The sequence below is a fragment of the Zonotrichia leucophrys genome, chromosome 1 (genome assembly GCF_028769735.1).
Source record: "Zonotrichia leucophrys gambelii isolate GWCS_2022_RI chromosome 1, RI_Zleu_2.0, whole genome shotgun sequence".
Taxonomy (NCBI): Eukaryota; Metazoa; Chordata; class Aves; order Passeriformes; family Passerellidae; genus Zonotrichia; species Zonotrichia leucophrys.
The window spans coordinates 99,425,055-99,441,609 of record NC_088169.1 but is presented as its reverse complement, the minus strand read 5'-3'; the positions used below and the strand labels follow the sequence as shown (position 1 = coordinate 99,441,609).

Sequence of the window (16,555 nt, the reverse complement as noted above, 5' to 3'; positions counted from 1 at the left end):
AGGAAATTATACGCTTGTGGCTTCAAGAAATAATTGGTCCAATTTAATCGCATAAAAATTATAGTCCTTTTTAATTCTTTTCAAATGGAAATTTAATGACCGCTGGGTGTGTTACAGAACAGAAGAGAGGATGTCTGCTTGGACTGAAGGAATAGGAGGGCCAGAAACAGCAGGTTTTACAGGTCTAATAAAAAAATTATTGCTATGGCAGTGGTTTTGAATGAAGGCTAATGGACACTTGTCTGATCACAAATTGGACTTTTCACAAGGAAATACTGTGAATTATAATAAAGACACTTAGTATTGCAATGCAGACTAAAGGTACAGAGGCCTGGCATATTAGGGAAAAAATACTTCATTTGTAAAGCCTCATTGAATAGGAGGCAGATTTTGCTTTAATGCAAATACATTTTCTGGTGTACTGCTCTTCTATGTAAGCTCTGTAGCTGGGAGCAGGGGTAAAAACCAAAGAGGAAGAAGGAAGTGATTTCAGCAACTTCACAAAAAGTAAGTCTGAATTTATCTTTTTTTGAGGTGAGGAGGGAGGGATGTCCTGTTACTTGGTCAGGATGTCCCTGACTGTTTCCAATTAAAATATAAGTAGCTTGTAAAACATACCTCCCTGAATATTCAAGTTTAAAGAACTGCATTGACGAGCTTTCCTCAGCATATAACAAGAAGTTGTGTGGTGGTTCTGCAGTCCTTGCTTAAAAGTCAAGCATACTCACCTGAAAGCAGGTTATAGTGAAAACACACAGTACACTGTCTTTTTACCATTCTAAGGTGTTGGGTTTTTATTTTAATGAAAGCCACCAGCAAATGGACCTTCTATAAAACAGATAGACTAGAACAAAGTTTCTAACTGCTCTGGAGCAATAATTAACTTCCATCTTCACATCGTAAATGTAAAAGAATAAGTATGGTTTCATGAGGCTCAAACTTATAATTTTTTTTCTGAACAAAAAAAGGGAAAATCAAACTCTTATTTCTGTCTGTGGGAGTGTATCACTTGAGCTGGATGTAAATCTTATGTAGTCTAATCCATTCTGCCCATCAATAGCAGGAACAAAGCAAACAGGCACTAGTGAAAAATGGAGAAGCTGCCAATAATTTCAGCACTAATAATGAGATGGTATTAATAATAACTCATCCTGGTGACCCCTGTAATGCTTACTGTAGGCTTAATGTGGCATGTCAAAGTGATGCCTGGTGTTAGCTGGGGGCTGAGAGTTGCAGAGCATCTCAAAACACTTTCCAGGGGAATAAAACAGATTCAGGAACCATGACAGAAATATCTTTACAGCCATGTCTTCTGCCAGCAGCCTGGGCACTGGAACATTACTATTGGGGTTTCATTCCAGTGTGCTGCCTGTGGGAGGGGACAGCTGTATGTGCATAGTTGTACACTATTTTAGGGCTGTAGTCTGCTAAGGGGTGTACCAGATGTGGGTGTTTCCTATATGCCATGTCTTCTGAGAAATGTGGGACTTGTGCTGTCCTTTGGATAGCTTACTCCTATGTCAGAGAACAGGGGAAACTCTCTACCATGAGGGTGGTGAGGCACACTGGAACAGGCTATGCAGGGAAGCTGTGGATACACTTGGAAGCTGTGGAACACTTCCCATCCCTGGAAGTGTTCATGCCAAGTTAGATGGTGCTCTGGTGTAATGGAAGGCGTCCCTGCCTGTGGCAGAGGGAATTGGAGCTAGATGATATTGAAGTTCCCTTCAAGCCCAAACTATTCTATGCCTTGTGGTACATATGGCCTTAAATAAGAACAGTGATGGTGTGCAGGCATTGCAGGAACAATGCTCATAGTTTACTTTAAGTGGCTGAAGTGAAGGTTTTTATTCTTCCTGGAACTCTGGGGTTTTCTTCACTCATTGCTGGCCAACACAGAGAAGCTAAAACTAAGATTGGGTTTTGTATTCAAAGCATGACATTGTTGCTATTGCTGTAGCAGGAATGTACTGTGAAGGTTTTACTGGATGTAATGCCCTGTTTCCAAATGTGATTTTTGAATCTGCAGGTTTCTAGTTCTGAACACTGGTAATGGTTGGATAAGAACAGTCCTCTTGACTGTTTTATTAAAAACTCACAGTAGCTATTATTAAAAATGCTATAACTATAGTATTCTATAAATATAGCATTCAAAACTTCAACAAACACTTTATGACCACCAAATGTTTACTTTAGGATTGGGGTTATTAAATATTATTGACTATAACTTTATGGGTATTTATTCCGTTTTGATGCACAGACATATGCAAATAACTTAAATTAGCATACTTATGAGTGAAATTTCAATTGCAAGTTTATTAATAAATCCTTGTATAGTGTTCAGACTGAAAATATTAGCTATGCCCCTTTATTTGGGCAGCTAATGATTTTTCTTGCTAGTTGTCAATTCTGAATTGAGGACAGATTAGAACAAACAGGACGTGGCTGCAGAAGGCCTAAAGCTACCCTTTGTTGATAAATTGCTGGTCCAGATCCATTTTGGGTTGGGAAGCGAGCAGTGACCAAAGAGCACATTGAAAGATGCCTTACTGGTCTGTGTGAAATAAGATCCTAATGTGCCCTGCAGCACAGGCACGTGGGGAGGGACAGAGGCAGAGAGAAGCTCATGAGCATGCTGTGTTTTACTTTCTCTCTAAATATCTTCTGGAAGGTGGCCTTGCTCTCTTACAGAGGCAGGGTTCATGGTGGCAGGGCCTGTGGCAGCACGTGATGTGTAATACAGGCTGCAGCACAGTGGGGGTGTGAAGCTTCTATTATTTGGCAACATGTTGCCTGTGAGAAGGGAACGAAGTAATTTTCTTAGGCACAGAGGCAGAAGCATCTTTGTAATCTTGAACTGCACGGAGTCCGAGGAAAGCATCCTTTTCCTCTGCAGACAACAGGCTGGGGCCCAGCTGTTGGGATTCCAGCACAAAGTACGGGAGGTGCAGGCTGTGCTGTACTGGGGGACAGCCGGGAGCACAGAGCTGGGACTGCTCTCACTGCAGGGCCAGGGGTGGAAAGGAGCAGGAGAGCTCAGGGCCAGAGGTGCTGGGTGACTTGCGGCAGAGAGGAAACTGGCAACTGCACAGAGCTGAGACAGAGCTCAAGCACCTGGGCCACCTTCGTTCTTCAGTGTCCTGCTGTCTGTGTGTGCCCTTGTTAAATATGGATGCTTTTGAAAATGCTCTCTATGATGGTGAAGGTTATGAGGGGAACATTCTCACAGATCTTCTAAATGTGCTGTAAAAATCTGAAGTTGTTGAGGTGTCCAGCTGAGGCCCTGCATTAGCAAAACCCTTACAGCTCAGTTTCTGTTTGATAAAGCACTTGCAAGCACAATTGTCAGACACCAACGGTGCTGGGAAATACTTGAAAACGCTTTGTTTGTACAACCTCTAAATTCCATTACAGTACAGATACTCAGTATATAGCCTGATAACTGTTTCTTATTCTAAGCTGGTTTGTTTCTTTGCTTGAGAGTATGGATCCCACACCCTGGAGAGAAAGCAGAGTTTACTGTTCAATTAGAAAATTTTATTTTCCTGGAGGCAGCATTGATCTCCTGGACTGTTATATTATCTGTCACTGTCTAATCACAGAAAATCTGTTGCTTGTACAGAAGGCCCCGACAGAATCTCTCCTAAAAAGGTAGGATGTTATTTCTGTGTGTAGATAGGGTTTGGAACAACAGGGGTTTGCATTCGGCATCTTGCTGATTAAACTTTGTCGAAAAAGACAAGTCTGCTTAGCCTAGCTAGGAGGTAGAGGAGAGAAACAGCCAAAGGCCACTGAGTTTTTCATTGCATAATTGGACCTGATTTGATTCAAAAACAATGGTGGACAGCTATGAATTAGGCAATAGGTTACTGCCTTGAGCTACTTCTCCTGACATTCTGGTCAGAAAGTCGAGAAAAACAATTAATCCTCACCTCTGCTATCTTGATGTCTGTGGAGCAACTAACCAAAAAAAAAAAAAAATCTAATAGTTTCTTACCTAAAACCAAAGTGAGAATCCATTTGAGAATCTATTTGACAGATGCACAGAAAAAGGTCTGCTGTTCCTGCACCTGCCAATTATTGTTCTATCAGTCTGGAGAGTACCCAGACTCCCTGCACAGACCTGTGCTGTGGCTTGCTTGGGAAATGTCCAACACGATCTTTGTGGATCCCCTCCAGTTCAGGAAATTCTGTGATTGTGTTTTCTTTTTGCCCTTTCACTTGTCATCTTTGTCCTAAAGTTCCAGATGTGACCTTGCTTTTAAATATTTGAGTGAGTTTAGCGTCACACAGGATGGCATTTCCCAGAAAATATAGCTGGTTATCAAGATCCCAGAGCATATGTGCTTCCTGGCAGTTGGCTGGTTGCTATTTCATGGACATCAAACAGAAGAGGGGAAGGAGAAATGACAGGTTGGAACTGGCAATTGATTTGATCAGTTTGCTCCTAGGGATGAAGGACTTTATGAAGAAGCTGGGCAAAATGAGGTTTGGGGAATTTGATGGGTGTTGGAGGAAAGTGCTGCCAAGCAGATGGACTAACAGCAATAAAGGGGAACTGATGGTGTAAATCAGGCAAAAAAAAAAAGTGGGAGTGGGAGCACTGATCACAAGGATGAGTGTGGACTACAGAAAACAGTGCACTCTCATCCCAGTGATCCTGAGTGAGTCTCATCCCAGGCTAAGATATAGATACCCCATGTTTTTTTCCTCTATAATGAGTTCTGCCAAGAAGACCAAGTATATGAAAAGCTTGATTATTTTTTTTTTTTTATAACAACAGTCTAAGCCACGAAAATGAACATGGTAAAACAGAAACCTTTGGCTGTGTATTACAAAATAGGGCTTAGAAAGAGATTGTGAGTAACTCTTCCCTGTGTTACTTCACGGGAGGTAAGCTCTTTCAGGCCCTGCCTCATGCCCGGTGAATTTCAGAGTGCGGCTGCTCTTATCCTCAGCCCTGCCGCAGGCTGCGCCGAGTTTCGCGCCGCCATGGCACAACCCTTGTGGGAAGGGCCCCGGGAGGCCTCGCCCAAAGCCCCCAAGTGCTCGGGGCGGCGCTGGAGGCGGCCGGGGCTCGGCCCAGGAGCCCGGAAAACAAAAGACGGAACCTCTACGGCCTTACCGCGCTGTCGCCTCCCTGTCTCCGCCGGGGACAGTGCGTGTGCGTGTCCGTGTCCCTGCCCCGGGAACAGCGGAGAGTGTCTGTGTGAGGAGCACAGCGGGCGCAGGGAGCGCTCCCAGCCCGGGCAGGCGGCGCTGGCTCCGCGGGAGCCAGAGAGCTGACGGAGGTGGTGACACCGCTTCGCTCCCACACGTACTGGACAGGCTTCCTGCGTACTACCGAGCGTGCGGGCCGGTTAGCTCAGTTGGTTAGAGCGTGGTGCTAATAACGCCAAGGTCGCGGGTTCGATCCCCGTACGGGCCAGTGTTTTTTTGCCCGTCCCGCTGCCGATTCCAGCCGTCCCTCGGCTCCAGCCGGGCCCCGCGGGAACACCCACTGATGGGAGAGAGCAGGGACGGGTGGGAGGGGACGCGAAACAACCGAACAGCCGATAGGAGAAATAATGGGGGGAGGAAATGCGTGGAGGGAGGTTTTAAATCTTTTCCGGAGCTCCTCACTAAAGTATTCCATGTTTTGCCCCGCAGCGCTTTGTTAAAGTGCTTGTGTTAAATAACGTTAGGCCAGAAGAAAGCGTGCAGGAATTCAGGAGGTTTCCCCTTCCAGTGAATAATCCCAGGTCTTTAGCTCATTGTGTTAGTAACTCTTCCATACCTCTGTGTCAGGGGCTGGACGGCGCTGAAGAGAGTGGGGTTTTATTGTTTTTCTTCCTTTGAAGCAGGAAGACAAGCAGATCTCCCTTGGCAGTCTGATTTTTCATAGAATGTTCTGAACTCCACATAGAAAGTAGCCAAACTTGAGAGGCACACTGTGACGTGAGTCTTAGTTTTTATGGGTGCGCTGTTTATTCAAGACAAAGTTCCAGGCCAAGCAGAGGTTCAGCAATGGAGCACTACATCTGCAGGAGTGGCCAAGATGGACCTCTGCCAGCTCAACCTGCCTCTGTAAGTTTTCTCTCTAAGAAACTTCTCTTAGAAACTCAGGACAGTTATTATTTTTGTCCTATCTGCCTCTGAACTGAAATGAGACTTCTCCAGAGGAGGGAAAATTTCTGGTGTAAATGTTTTCGCTGTGGTTTCATTGTGGAAACCTCTGATTTTGTTATTAGAGCTGCATACATGCAGGTCACAGCTTCTTTGGGAAAATGCTTTGAGGTAGCAGCATTCTGTTGACTTCTTTTACAAATCTGCTAGTACATCCCTTTACTGTTCAGGCCTGTTGCTTACATCTTTTTCCAAGTGCAGGGGCTGATTCACAATAAGAGATAATAATAATAATAAAGTGGATGATACTTCATGCCAGAGTTCTGGCACTGTTCATTCCCCAGAATGTCACAAAGGTACTGCAAGGGCACATTAGAAGTGTCACTCCAAAGTCACAGTGTAACTTGTAAATCATAAAGATGAATATTCATGTTATCTAGCATCCAAACTGCTGTCATGGCTCCATCAGATGTCACGGGAGAGTAATATGGTTCTGGTTTGATGACCTTCTGTCTTGCCACTCCACTCAATGATCTTCCTCAATTCCTTTGGGTCTAGTTATAGTGGCCAAGACTTGACTGTGTATAATGACATTCATTTTAAATGACCTGAAAGGAGAAAAAACCTTGGTGTTCTGCTTCAGAAAAAAAATCTGGGAATACTATTGCTTTGTTTTATATTTCCCACATTAAGAATCAGATTTTTATTATAGCTATGTTGCTGTATTGCAAAGTCCTTGCTATAAACCAAGGTAATGCAATGGCTCCTTGGCCACTTTTTCAGTTTGGTTTGAATTGCTTATATTCTGTGTGGTTCTTTGCCAGCCAGGACTGTATGGGCATATTTTCCCTAAATTTACTTTCAGCAGATGGTTGTCAGATTGTGAGGGTCAGCCATTGTCCCTAGGGGAGTCATTCCAGAGCCTGTTGTTCAACCTCAAAGCTAGTTGGAGAATAAAAAGAGGTTAAACAAACAAACCCATATAGTGGAATAATGCTCTCGTGAGGATGGGCCAGGAATTTCCATTCTGATGCTCTGCAGTGGCGGATGCTGGGGCATATTCTGGGGTTACTGTTCAATGTTTTGTTTAACCTGTAATTGGACTGCACATCCAGGCCAAAATGGGTCCCAGCTGCTGTGGGCCTAAAGTGTGGGGTGAAGCACAGCTCCCCTGTCCACAGCAGGCATTCATGGGGAGGATGAACCTCTTGTTGGGTATGACAATGCTAAATGCTGAGAGCTGAGGAGGAGCCTTCTGATCAGTTCAGTCAAACCTCTTCAGTCACTGTTTCTGATTATAAGCTGTTGTGGCCTAGAGTTACACAGACCAACTCAGCTAATTAGTTTCATGTTCTTCACTGGGATGTCTACATTTGTATTTGCATGAAATGCTATTAAATGCTATTAACTCCAAACATTTGAAGGTAGCTGGAAGGTAGGTTCACACAGCATTCAATTCAGTAGATGAGTATTCATTCACTCAGTGATGTTCTGAAACATTTTCTTTTCCAGCCACATCACAGGTTAGTTTTATAATTTCTTACATTTTGTTTATTGTTAGAATACCTAAGTCTTTTGCCATTTGGGATGCTTTATTCATTCAGCTTTCTTTTGAGGGTCTTAATTATAGCAAGAATCTGAGTGGCAAAGATTGATCGGATGTATCAATACAGCAATGCACAGATGCAATCCAGAAACATCATTTCTGAAATCAAAGGCAGGATGTGGTGGAAGGAGCTGCTCTTTAGATTGATTTGTGTGCAACGAAGTTGTAAGTATTAATGCTATTATAGGTGAAGCTTAACATTTGCTTAAAGCTGGGGAGTGTGGTGTTTACTTTCCACATGCCAGGAAAAAAAGGCAGCTCTATCAAAAAGCCTGCTCCTGTCCTGAGCCCAAACAAAGATTCTCATTTAGTGTTGTTGTGAGCAGAGATGCAGGTGGGAGGGGGATGAGGAAGTGCCATAGAAACAGGCATGGGAAGGAGCCAGCAGCCAAGAATGTGGCTCAATGGGCATGGGCAGCCCTGTGCTGTGAGCCCAGGATCTGGCTAAAAGCAGCCAGGAGCTGTAAGGGAAAGCCCAACAACCAGCCCCCTGTTTGGGTCCCCGAGTCTCTCGGAAACAAGGGTTATTCAATAAAGGGGACAGCAATGCAGGGACACAGGCTTCCAGTTTCTTTGATACTCAATAAATAAGGACCCTGAGTTTTTATCTTGCAGTTCACATCAGAGCAGAGTAGCTATATTTACTGCTGAAGCTGGAGAAATATCTTCAAACTGGTATTTCTTAGAAAGTAATTGCTAAAATGAAATGTAAGCAAATCTGAGTAATGTTAAAACCCGAGAAAGTGTGATGGACTGGACTTGAACAAGAATCAAATCTTTGCTCTTGACATAGTCTGTAAAAGGATTAAGTAACTTTGTAAACAAAATATGCAGCAATTTTTGCCGCAGTTTTTTATGCACCAGTTTCTGCCGCAGTTTTGAACTAAGGCCTGCTTGTAGAGTTACCAAGTTTAAATAGCTAAACAGCCCTTTTTTCACTGTGTAAAAATTCACCATCAATGCCTATAGTGCAACAGGGCCATGTGGAAGGCACCAAATTCTCACTTTAACCTGTGCCATATACAGGTGAAAGATAACTGGAAATACCTGCCTTCAGGTGTGTGTTTGTATATAGTAGGAGTCCTAGTAAAATATATGTATTGTATAAGTGGCCTTGCCCTGATCCTAGTTGTTCTAAATGGGCTGCAGCTGTGATGCCCTTAATTGGGTGGCAGCTGTGGCTAATGAAGATAACTGGGATAAAAGGGGGTGGGCTGGCTGGTTAGGGAGAGTCTTGGGGGAGCCCTGATGAAGAAGCAGAAACAACACTGCTGAGAAGAGCTGCTTGTGAGAAAACCACTCAGAAGGTATGGGGTTCTAGAAATATGAATACAACATTTGTACTTGTTTTAAAAAGATAAATAAACTTACCTTAGCAGGAGCAGCTATAGCCATATGCCAGTGCTGTGTGGTGAGGGGCAAGTGTTCAGTTTATTCAGTGTCTAGTCACTGTTACACAAGTGAAGTAAGCTAAAGATAACATGACCTTTGGCAATATTCTCTCAGAGTTTAAAATAAAGCATGTTGAAGCCTGGGTAAGAATTTTCTTATTTTTGTAGATGAAGAGGAATAGAGTTTTTAAAAATATATCATATGAAGGTATTTTGCTGTGTCATTTTTGTCATTAGCAATGTGAGGAACAATGAAGCTTAATGGGGGAAGACTGCAGTTTGATATGCTCAGGCTTCTGTGGAAGAGCTGTGCTGCTTCCAGGAGAACAGAAAATGATGGGCCCCTAATATTTGGTAGGCTCATGATGCTGAACAGGCTGTATAGTTGTTAAACTTTCTATCTGAGGCCAAGTGAATCACAGCTGGCTAATATCCATCACAACTTTTAGAAGTAAATAATCTCATTTTCTGTTAAACAGTTTAAATGCTACATGGGATGCAGACAAAGGCACCTTCTCACTTGTCTTCCTAATGCTTCTGGGGCAGAAGTTCTGCCTTTGTCTGGGCTTAAACCTAAACCAGAGAGGGCAAGACAAAGTTGAAGATAAAATCCCAGTGTCCTGATATCAGCTGTCCCTGGTGGTAACCAGCAGCTCATACCTCATACTCCTCCCTTGTGCACGTTCTTTTAAAGCAGTCTGAAAGCAGAGAGCAGGAGGGCAAAGCAGGACGGCGCGTCTCTGGTGTGACAGTGCACACAGCTGACAAACCCTTGTGCACATTTCACACGGAGCTGCTCTGGCACAGAGCTGGATGGCTGCAACTCACGCTGCTGTGGCGTGGGACTACTGTCAGGGTGGGTTTGTTTCATAGATGAGCATCTGACGTTGTGGGCCTGAAACAAGGCTCACCAAAAAGCCCTTTGTCTGCAGTTTCTGTCACTTGGACTGTGCTGCTGAGAACTTGTTTAGTCTGCGAAGAACAGCAGGGGATTCCCTGAGGCTCCAAAATTTGGCATTAAAAAGGACATTTGAGCTTCTGTGGCTTTTCTCTTCAGCTACAGGATAGTCAAATATCTGGTCAGTCCAAAGTAGAATAAATCAGGTGTCCATGTCATCTCAGTTGTGCTTGAAATCTGCTCTCTTTTTACCTAGAGCTGGCTTTGAATTTCTTGTGCTACCTTAGTGAAGACTTCACATGAAGCCTGGATGGGAGACCTGAAGAAAATATGGTTCAAGAAGCAATTTATTTGAGGCATAAAGGAAAGGTATGGGTAATTGTCACACAGCCAGTGAAGTTTCTCTAGCTTCTTCATATGTGGTATTATGATAATCCATAAGAACAGCTTTTTGCTGGTGAATTCTTTGCTTTCACATTATTAAAAATGTTTCTAAGAACAAAATCTTCCTGCTTTCCACTTAAGAATGACCTTTCTGATTTTACCCTTATATATGATAATTGAAAAACTGAATAAAATGAAACAAATACAATTGTGTATTTTGCAAAAAAATATTTAATTTCAGTAAAACCAAGGTGGTAGGTTCCAGCATCTAACTGAGAATTAATTAAAAAACAGATGAATATACAGGTTCTCAATTCTGCTTTTGACTTCATGCCTAGGCCTTCAGTTCTTTTTTCAGTCTTTATCCATCTGTACAGAAAGGGAAAGCGCCTATCCTAAATAGGAAACACTCTTGAAAATCAATAGAGAAGTGCTTCAAAAATCCAGGGAAAGGAAAGGTGGTTACATTATTCTACCTGTACAACAGCAACCTATTGGGCTCATCTACTCACCTTGTAGTGGCAGGTGAGCACCAGTAAAGAAAGTAACTTGTCTGGTGATGAGCTAAAAAAAAAATTAGTCATTAGAATCTGTTCAAAGTAGGAATTTATTTCTGCTAGATGAAAAGCATGCTGCGATTTCCTTAGGGTTTTGGACTTTTAAAAGTGGCAATTTCTGCCTAATATTAATTTTAATGAGTAAATTGAATTTTCTTGTTTCATGCGTATATCCTTTACTTTTTCTCCAGCTTTGTTCTCTAACAGATAGGTTGGCAGCAACTCTGCTAGAAATGTAAAGAATAAGTTTTCTTTTAAGCAGCTGAGGCTCTAAGCAGCTGGTGTTGAGGCAGCAGATACAGAATATGTTTTTGTTGTATTTTGGTGGATATACTGACCTGGGTTTTCTTTCTAGAGCACTTTGGAAGGTAATTTATTTTTAGGGAATGAATCTGAGGTACAGTAACTCTGGCATTTTTTGTGTAACAGAGACAAGAAAGAGATTCCACTGCCTGTATTTACCGTCTCATCCTGTTTTGTCTCGTTTTAGATAGCTGTTCTGGGAACAAGCAGCTGAAGGCAGGCTGACTGGTTCAAAGTTTAATTTTTTTAATGAGGAAAAAATGTCTGTGCAGAGATGAATAAATAGAGTACTCCAACAATTGCTCTCTTCAGATTTTGGTTTGTGTTCCTAGCTCACATGGTGCGTACTTTTTCCCTACAGCCACCCTGCTAACGTCACCTGATCCTAAAAAGCAAAGTTATACTCTTGTGTAAATCACAGACACAAATTATTCTCCAGTTATTTATTGTAATAGCTTGTAAATGCTAGATGGTGGCCAGAATCCATTTAACTCTGACAAATGTTATGGGTCTGCAAGGGAAAAAATGGGACCTGAGTTTTGTCAGATGTCTGGTGAGGCTTATACAAAATCTAAGGATGGGCTTTGTAGAATGAGACTTTACTTCTCTTCTGGACCAATTCTGTATTTTGGCTGCAATTGACCTTTTGTTTCTTCCTTCACAATCAAAGGCAAAACTGATTGTAGATTTGGGTCATTGATTGCCAGATGATAAGAAATTTGAGGAAAATATCATTATTATACTGATCAGTAAGGAAGGGAAGGTCAATAGGGGGTGGTGGGAGCCCAGAATAGAATCAATGATTTTTGCAGTTCTTTCACTTACTGCAGATAAAACTCTGGCTGTACCTTTGCTCATCTAAGTGGGAGCAGGATGGAAAATAGCTCTCCCAGTTACTGATTTGGGGTGGAGAAAGTGGTGTCTTAAATGGACAGAGAGAACAGCCAGAAGCCTCATGGCCTTTTCATTCTCCTTTCCAGTGTTGCAAAATGGTCTCCTGCACTTGAGTTGTACCAAAAAGTGTCCTAAAAGGTCAGAAATGTATAAACCCAGGAAAGCTCAGAAGAGGGAACATGTAAGATTCTGTTAAGACACAACTCCTCAGATTCCCCAAAAAATTATCCTGTCATTAAGTTTCTACAGGTGATATCCCAGCCTCTTTTACTTACCTAGTAGAGTTTGCTTCTCAGTTTTCTGGAGAGAAAGTGCTGTCCAAAGCTTCATGCTCTACTTTCTCTTTGAAGCGAAAATGTCTTCAAAGGAGGACCTTGACACATGAACAAATAAGAATACATATATATCAGTCAGTGGAAATTCACATCATCTTTGCAATAGAGAATTGTTCTGATTTCACTGTGTTAACTCTGGATGTTTGGGGTTTTTCCTGTCATGAGTTGGGGCAAATTGTTTATTTTAAAAACAATTAGACATAAACTCCAGATTTGGGTCAGGCCAATCTGTTTTGACTTGAACTCTCGTAAAAAATAAATGAAGTTTTTGGCTCAAAATCACCCTGTGCAAATTTCTAAACTGTTGAGATACTTGTGTGGTTAAACCATGAAATTTCCTGAATGTGAGATGGAAATTTTATTTACACTAGGAACATTTCAATGAGGGAGCATTTCCAAAACTTTATTTTTTTAATTGAGACATTTCTGGTTGGTTAAATTCTCAGCATAATGTAATTTTTGAATGAAGGGATATCTCTGTCCTTTTTAGATTTATGGTATTTACAAAATTGTGAGATGTCTAAATGCTGTAATGCTTCTGGGCCACTCTAGGTGTTGATAGAAACCGCTCTGCTGTGCAGCAAGAAGTATTTTTCGTCACCTCTAAAATGACTTTGTCTCAGAAGTATTGACTTCCAGTCTAATCACTTTAGAATGGTCTTCAACTGCACTTGAATTATCTGCACATTTTGCAATTGCTTATTCTCTTCCTATTTTCTCACAGAGATTTGATCATAATTATTTCTCTTGTTTTTATGATTTTGAAACACTTGGTCTTCTGTGACTTGCAGTAATGTTCTCTTTTAGTCTGAAACACAGGAATCTTGAACCCCCAAATGGTATTTGTCCTGTCTGTTTCCAGGTGCCTTAGAATGTGTATAGTTCCTCTTCCACAGGTACCCTTCCTGACAGCTCTGGGTGTGCATTTTGACAGCTGAAATCGTGTTATGATCAGCACTGATCTCTCCAGCCTATTAGGCAAGTCTGCTAGACTCTAGTTTTAATTTGTAAATCCTTTCCTGACACTGAGATCTAGGTCAGTGATGTCAAACTTCATTTGGTGACTTAAGCAGGCACCAGTGGCCATGAGCTGCAGCACTGCTGAGAACTGAACTGAGCACCCGCACTAAAGTGTTCAGTGTGTCTGTCATGCTGTGAGACAATTGCTGCTGTTTTCTTTTTTAATTACTGGATCTAATTAGATATGATGTCAAAGCTCTCTTGATCTCAGGCTATTCAATTTTAATCACAAGGAGACTCAAAAATGGTACATCTCTTCTGGACCCCTAGTGTAAGTGAAAATAACCTCATGGAAGTTCAAAGGATAAAATCCCAGATTCCCCAACAAGTGAGGGTCTACACTGTGGTGCAGTACAGGAACCTTTACAGTACCTTTACCATAACTTTCATTAAAAATATATATGAATCAGAGATTCCTCTAATTACAATTAGAGGTTGGAATATGTGAGGGAGTGAGCAGAAGTGGTTTGTTTCTTGTTTCTTCCCTTAACACTTGGGATATCTATGGAATATCTGTGGTACAATGTACCAATGTACCAATTTTTCTACTGTTTCCTAAACACATGAATGAATATTCAGTCCAAAATTGTCTGCTAAATATCTGGTGCTTCTTCTAAAACATATCCTTTGGTGGTTTTTATGCTTCTGAACCTAAATCAGCCTGGGCTCCTAGGATTGCATATCTCCTTATGAATTCTTACTTGAGCACTTTGCACTCCTATTGCCTGGTCCTACCAATGCACACCTTAAACCAAGGCTTTCTTCCTGTGTACACTATAATCCTTTACCGTAAAATACACTTTGGGTTGTAAAGGTGAATTCTTATTTGAATGCCCAAATGTTAACTTTGAATTCTTTGTATCAAACATTTAAAGTCTGACATTGACTCTGTCCAGCTATGCAGGCTTTGTAGCTGCTCCTTCTGTGCAGATCAACTGTTTTCTATCTTCTTTTCTCCCGTGTCGAAATGTGTTGCAAGTGTTCTGTTTCATTGAAGTGTGTCACACACCCAGGGCAGGTTCAAACCTGAGGGACTGTGAAGTGTAAAGTCTTGTATTATCAGTCTCCTTAGGCAGCTGGTAGCTGCTGTGTGTTTTGGCTGGGGCTGGTTTGCAGTTCTTTGCATCTGACACCAGTTCTCAGAGGCTTTATGCTAGGAATAGCAGAAGAGAGAATTATTTTCTATTTATAACATCTGAAGAGGGGAAAAACATTTACATCTGTGAGGGTTTTAGAAATTTCATGTGTGTTGTAGGTGTAGTTCAAATGATAATGCTGCCTATATATTCTAACACAAAATTTAAAGAAGAATGAGATTACTTTCATCCAGCCTGGACTTTTTTCCTCAAAGTGAGAGAGTAGCTATTACAGAGGAGTGAATTTGTAACATTCATCCTCCTTACATAAGTAATTTTTCAAAGAATAGAATATTAATGGGACATCAGAAGATCCCTGTTTAGGTGGGGAGGAATAAAGGAATCAAATTCTGAGAAATTCCAGTTTTCTGCTCTAAATGTCAGTGCAACTCTGCATTGCAATTCAGCACACACAATTCACACCTAAAAGCCTCTGTTCTGAGGATCTAGAGTTTTCATCAAATGCCCAGACAGCACCATAACCCTCTGCAAGCTTGCACTGAATAGGCTGGCTGTGGTCCAAATGCCAGCAGAAGCACTTGCACAAACACAAAATGTTAGGTTTTCTTCTCTTTTATTTTCTGCCAGACACAGTTCAGCATCATTCCAGATGACATGCCTTCTGTTAAGTAAGGGGAAGGGAGTGATGAATGCCTTCAGAAGGGAAATTGTGATGCTGGGGCACCGTCTGAGCATGGTCTTCCTCTCTGGTTGGTTCCAGCCCCAGCTGGTTCTACTCTGCTGCCTGATTTGAATGATCAATGGTGATCAGGCCCATCCTGTTTGCTTACAGCCTCAAGGCCTTTTAAGATTAACCTAAAATTACTCCAGTGATGGGAGGAGGTAAAGGGGAGGGAAAGCAAGTTAGTGCTGGGAAAAGGGCAGAGTAATGCGGGAAAACCACTGTTACCACAGCTAAATATGGACCATCTCTTTATGCTTCATCAAATTACACTGTGAGATGTTCTCTGTTGGAACTTCTTTAGTAGCATGGGGTTTTATTTGCCGCCATCATCATCTGAGGCCCTCTCTGTAACTTGAAAATGAGCTGTGATGCTGACAGAGTTGTGGGGCCTTTTTTGGCTTTCTGTGTGGCTAAAGGGTACATCAGCGTAAGGAGGAAAGAAAACCAGCTCCTATTCAATTTTCTTCCAGAAGCAGTGGAGGAAAAACTGATTTGTCTCCAGTAGATTTGTTGATGGATGTCCCAAGCATTTAAGTCCTATTTTCAAAAGCACAGAAAGAAAAGATTTGTTTCTGAATAATGCCTGTTAGAGAGAGTTTTTATGCCACTTCTGTTCTCTGTCCAGCAGGAGTGAGAGGGGCTGAAGAACACTAGTGTCCTAGGAACTGTTCACTGTTGTCTGAAAATGACAGTAGACGCCACTTAGAGTGACCTTGCATTTCATCAAGGGATGTGTAAAATTTCACTACAGGCAAAAAGGAAAAGCTACAGAAATATACTTTAGTCTGCCTATTTTTCTCATTTTGTGTAGACAGGTACTATAGAGCCCTGAAGAAAACAGGGTGGTAATATCAATGTAAAAAGATGAAGAGCAAATGGTTAATCACACCCTAATTAAAATAATTTATTTTACAAAACAACATTTAAACCCAATCTTACTGCATTTTTCTGTAGGAAAGATCACTGCAGGTAACACATAAGGTCTTTCTAAATTTAAAGGCCTTGGTCTTAGACCATGCATTAATTTTGTGTGTGTGTGTTACTTCACAGCTAGGAGCCATCCATGGACAGTGTCCTTCCTGCTGTTGCCAGCTCAGCCTTTGCCCCAGATGCTAGACATTGTCCCTGACTAAAATAGATACTTGGGCCATTGCTGCTGTGGAAACAAAGAGTAGAAATTAGGTGTTACATGCAAAACAAACTCTTGAGGTGACTGGGGAAGGTGTTAAAGTCACAGAAAT

At 41.8% G+C, this 16,555-nt stretch overlaps 1 long non-coding RNA gene and 1 other non-coding gene across 8 annotated transcripts in view; both read left to right on the top strand.

Annotated features, from left to right (window-relative positions):
* The first annotated feature begins 5,354 nt into the window (after positions 1-5,354).
* TRNAI-AAU (transfer RNA isoleucine (anticodon AAU)) lies at positions 5,355-5,428 on the top strand. Its single transcript has one exon. It is a non-coding gene; the product is annotated as a tRNA-Ile (tRNA).
* Positions 5,429-8,937: 3,509 nt separating this feature from the next.
* The window catches only part of LOC135442872 (uncharacterized), a 35,900-nt gene continuing 28,282 nt past the window's right edge, over positions 8,938-16,555 (top strand). For 3 of the 7 annotated variants that reach the window (XR_010438739.1, XR_010438738.1, XR_010438737.1), the window contains exons 1-2: positions 8,955-9,018; positions 10,257-10,369. This is a non-coding gene — a long non-coding RNA (uncharacterized LOC135442872). Of the gene's footprint in view, positions 9,019-10,256; positions 10,370-16,555 lie in introns of all 7 variants that reach the window. The other 4 variants (XR_010438728.1, XR_010438731.1, XR_010438727.1 and 1 more) reach the window with 3 other exon arrangements.